This window comes from Schistocerca piceifrons, chromosome X, assembly GCF_021461385.2.
Source record: "Schistocerca piceifrons isolate TAMUIC-IGC-003096 chromosome X, iqSchPice1.1, whole genome shotgun sequence".
NCBI lineage: Eukaryota > Metazoa > Arthropoda > Insecta > Orthoptera > Acrididae > Schistocerca > Schistocerca piceifrons.
In genome coordinates this window covers 913,289,009-913,294,191 of record NC_060149.1, presented here as the reverse complement: position 1 = coordinate 913,294,191, position 5,183 = coordinate 913,289,009, and the positions used below count along the sequence as shown (strand labels likewise).

Genomic DNA, 5,183 nt, shown 5'->3' with positions numbered 1-5,183 from the left:
CGGAAACTAATCGCAAGATAGTCTATCTGTATTTATTTCGCGCTTTCTGCAGACTGTTGTCTCTAATCGTACGTATAAAAACAAAGTGTCGTTCGCGTTGTGGTTTAGTCATTTACCTCTGTCTGAAATTTGGAAAGCTGGCTATTATTCTTTGCACTGACAGAATTCCGTCTCATTAAAGTAACTTGAGAAAAGCTTAAGCTCTTCGTTCGTCAGGTGATCTTTTTTTCCCGCAATGCGTAAATCATTTAAGAATTATGGAAAGTTCGAGGATTGTTGTCACGTTCAATTGTCCTTTTTCTCGGACAAATGTTAGGGAGATACTTGCTAGCAGACCACTCACTTTCGTTATGAAGATGGCATCTGTTCTTTCGACATGTCCGAAAGAACAGATGCCATCTTCATATCCTCTAAGGCTAACCGGCTGATGACCTTCTTCAGTGCTGATGCACACGATTTGCCTGAACTCTTACGGGGCTCGGTGGATTGTCTGCTGCGAGTAATGGGTATAATGGCAGGGGCACTACGAACGTAGTGTGTGACTATAAGTTGAAGATGTGGGTCTCACGGGGAGAGTGTCGGCGATAAATGCCTGCAGTCGCGCTATCCTCTGTGCCCTAGGTGGCTCAGATGGGTAGAGCATCTGCCATATAAGCAGGAGATCCCGGGTTAGAGTCCCGGTCGGGGCACACATTTTCAGCTGTCCCCGTTAATGTATATCAACGCCCGTCAGCAGTTAATGGTATTGATTCAATTGTAATTTCACTCAATTTCGTGATTTAACATTTTTCTGGCAGCGGTAAATTATTATGCACGGTGCTATGGTACAACCTTTCAAGTTCTTTGCTATCTCGCACAGAATTCGGAGATAGATAATGTGACAGCGAGCAGTAGGTACGTCACAAAGGAGGAAACGACTTGAAACAAGTGATGGATAAGTGGCTTCTGCTATTTGTTGAGAAGTTCAGTTCTGTCACAGACGTGCCGTAGAGTTGTTTTATTTGTTCGAATGGCTAATGATTGCTTCTTACAAGCTGTCGTAAATAACAGTGTGTCACGAATTACTCGATTAGCGGCGCCAGTTTGAAGGCTTCTTCGAAGACTCCATTGGTGCTAAAAGAACGAAGTCATTTCATAAAACATCTGTGTGACTTGTGCTTGACCGAATCGGCTTCCAAATGTGTTACGACTGCTATTTCTCTAAACCTTACTCTAAAGAAAACGCGGGTCTTACTTCAAGTGAATGCCTGTGTCTACGAACAGCTATAAATTTCGTCTGCTGGCTTCCTGTACTACTGCAAAAACTTACACCCCTCCTACATTTTTGCACAATATATCATCTTTTTTGCCTTTCAGGACATACAGTTTCTCCCTTTTCAATTAATATTATTGAGTTAACGTCGAAAAACACTATACTAATGTCAACCGAATTAAGTGAGGGATATGTACTCCAAATAATACGAGTAGATTGCGGCAACATTAATTGATACTTTCTGTTACAGTTAGACTTCCGTTTTACCTACATAGTATGTTCATGATAATTGTGATGTTACTTGCCTCTCTCCAATCAAATTTCCCAATAACGTGCTAAAGATCTTTAAATGTTGTCACGAATAACTTAGAATGCGATATTTGTGTAGTGCCAATGGTCGCTTACTGTTGAATCCTTTTGTGTGTAAAGACGTTTCTCAGTTTTAAGGGATAATCGAAATAAATCACTAAGATGGATTTTGTGCAGTACCAGGCTAAGAAAGGAACTTGTGTTCTAAGAGAAAGGGGCGATGTCTAAAGCGTTCTCTGCGACAAAGTTTGAAAGAGCATTTGAAACGAGTCGAGAAATACGATAACCAGTGTCTAAAATGAGATAGGTTCTCAACGGACCTCCAAGGCGCACTAATGATTACCAAAGACTGTAAGGAAAGCTGTACCAAAGAAATGCAACATCTAAATGCTGCCAACGTTTATTTTGGATTACTTCATCATTCCTCTGAAAGTTTTAGTCGTGGACAAAGTATTGCACATAAACTAAATGTTTCTCATACGTGCTCACGATGATGCCTAAACTACAGTATATATTACAAGCTACCATGTATGTATCAAATATTCAGAAGACGTACTGTTTGTTCACTGTTTTTTATGCCATTTGACTCAAACAACTTACCATTTTTAAGATAACTGTTCTTCATCAGTTTCCACTGAGACTAGTCAGTTTATTCAAAGGTAATAAGAAGAAGTGACTAGCTGGCTATGAATGGATATGCTGTGCCTGGAAACGGGTTATTTATGATCATTTCATTATTTCTATTCAAGCGAGAATAGTTCCAGAAGGTTTCATGAGATTGTTTCGGAACAGAAGTTGCAGCGCTCTGCTTATCTTGCAACATCCATCAGACGTTTCGCAGGACCATTGCAAGGGACGAAGCGCCTCAGCAGTACTGGTTGTGCCTCCCAAATCAGGACAAAGTTTTTCCGAAAATGTAGCAGTCATAATTGGGCCTATTTGCACTTACCTATTTACACCGGACTCAGCAAGAGGGCTAGAACGAGCAATAGTGGTAAATTGCAGACATAAAAAGCCTAGGAATTAAAGTATCTTAGTGAAACTTGCGTAATTTGTTTGCGAGTTTACTTTCACTGTGCGGAATGTTCGCATCGAGAGACGCTAGAAAGGGTAGTGACATTTTATTCACGACTGATATAGCTTATTTGGTAAGTTACGTGTATCCCCACTGAGCTAAGTGATTGCCTTAACGTACGGACAGGCTGCTGCTGTAGCTGTAACACAATATCTTTGAAGCGAAATGTAACCCAATGAGTAATACAGTTTCATATCACACAGCAATACCAGCATTTTGTTACAAAGGAGAAGCGAACTGCTATCGCTGTGATACTTTTTAATGGAAGAGTAATATGACCGTACGACCTTGTCAACTATTTGATTTTGTTGGATTCTTCTGAATGACTATTAGACTCCATGTTCAGGTAAAGCACGGGACGCAATACAAATTAATAAAACAATGGGATTTAGTGCGCCATTCACAGAATGAAAAATATTCATTTGTAGATGTACACTTTTGTGCTCCTAATTCTGCTCAGAAACAAACTTTGCAGCATTCTTCAGAAGCATAAGAATCGGGAAGTAATATCTTCGAACTCCGTTGTAGCTCGCAGTGAAACCATCAGAAGGAACCTCTGCTCTGCTGACGAGGTTAAGCAACACAACACCAGTCACAATTGCTTCTATTACACTAATAACTATGACATTATTACGAAACACATGTTTTAATTTACGTAGTACACGGTCGGTCCTAGTCTCAAATGTTGTTACACCTTTTTGTTACTCTCTGTGAGAGCCATTTAAAAATAAAACGTTCGTTGCTACCAGTGTTTACAAAATTAAAAATATGAACGTGTTTTGTGAAGAAACTACTTGGAGCAAATCTGCACAAGTATGCAGACATACCACATTCACGATCATCTGTATGTGGTTAACACGTTAGTACGCTTTGAGGGTCTAAGACCCAGTGGAAGACTCTACTTGTGATTCGTCACACTTTATTGCGCACTGTATTTCTTGTTGTACGTTGACGGTTCTTGAAGATCCCGTAACTTGGAACTAAGTTTACCATTATTAATAACAAAAGTGGTGAATGCAGGAGGAGGAAGCTGCCAGAGGATGCCTTCCACCGACATATACTCTACTCAATCTATACTTAATTAACTTCACTGACGGAAATGATATAACATCGTCATGGACAATGTTGTTTTCATTGACAAGGAGGCGACAGGTAGTTCATCACCGTGGGAGTATACGATAACAAATTCAGTCCAACTGAGACACACGTGCAGGCCGAAGTGGCCGTGCGGTTAAAGGCGCTGCAGTCTGGAACCGCAAGACCGCTACGGTCGCAGGTTCGAATCCTGCCTCGGGCATGGATGTTTGTGATGTCCTTAGGTTAGTTAGGTTTAACTAGTTCTAAGTTCTAGGGGACTAATGACCTCAGCAGTTGAGTCCCATAGTGCTCAGAGCCATTTGAACCATTTTGAGACACACGTCACAGTAAAGAGTGCCCAAACAGTCGCATCAATACACAGTTCTCACTTGCAAACGAAAATAAAGTGGCGAATAGCCTCCTGCCATAGATTGTCTCAAGCATCATGCGCATTTTGTTGCAATTCGGCAATGGTTATTTTAGGCCCTGGAGAACGAGTAATTTCCCTCTTCATCATGTGCCATAAGTGTTCAGTTGGCGAAACATATGGTGCTCTTGCTGACTAGGATAGTTGCTGTACACCACCCAGAGCACGTTGCGTCGCAGCAGCCGCGTGTGAACGTGCATTGCCCTGTTGAAGCATATCACCTACCTATCGAGGAAAGGGTGGTACAACGGGAATAACAGTGTGTGCAGTATAACGGAACACTGGTTACTTTACCCTGTAGAAACTTTAAACGTTACTGCGCGTTGTAACCGATGGCCGCCTCACACCATCAAACCTGGAATGAGATCTTCGAGTATGTGTCGTGGGCGAATACACTTTGGAATATGCAGTTCAACAGCTCTACACCGTACTTGTGTAAATTCATCATTCGCAAGCAGACAGAACCTGCTCTCATCACTGAAGACAAGAGAATGCCATTCCACTCTCCAGTCATCTCTCTCGCGAGAGGGACGTGCTTGGCGATGTCGTTGTGTCAGTTGTAGGCAGCAGACTACTCTCTGTGCTCCCTGATGACACAGTGTGCCCTGATTTCGTCCCTGTATGATGTTCTGTCAGGCTCCGACGCTCTCACAGTGCCTCGATTTTGACAGGCGTCTGTATGTCGCGGACGTCCGCAACTAGTCTATGGATGTCGGAATGTTTCACAAACCACTGATGAAAGCAGCGACACGTCACCGCTTCACGCGTGCCTCCAACGCGATCCTGTTCACAGGGTTGAAGCTGTTATAAGGGAGTACGTACTCGCCATACAACGGGACGGACGAGTGTGCGCCCTCCATAGCCCTCAAACAATGAAAGAAAATAGCAGTATTTAAAAAAATCATCATACAATGTGATTATAGATTCAAAATCCTTCCATAATGAACTGCCCGCCGGTGTACTCATTTTTTGGTATAAACTTTATTTCGAGTTATTTTGATTTTCAGTGTTTGTGAAGCTCGTTAACAAAAATTCGGAGACAA

The 5,183-nt window shown here is 42.0% G+C and overlaps 1 non-coding gene across 1 annotated transcript; it reads left to right on the top strand.

The window, feature by feature from the left end:
• The first annotated feature begins 614 nt into the window (after window positions 1-614).
• On the top strand, window positions 615-689 carry Trnai-uau. Its single transcript has one exon. It is a non-coding gene; the product is annotated as a tRNA-Ile (tRNA).
• Window positions 690-5,183: the final 4,494 nt, after the last annotated feature.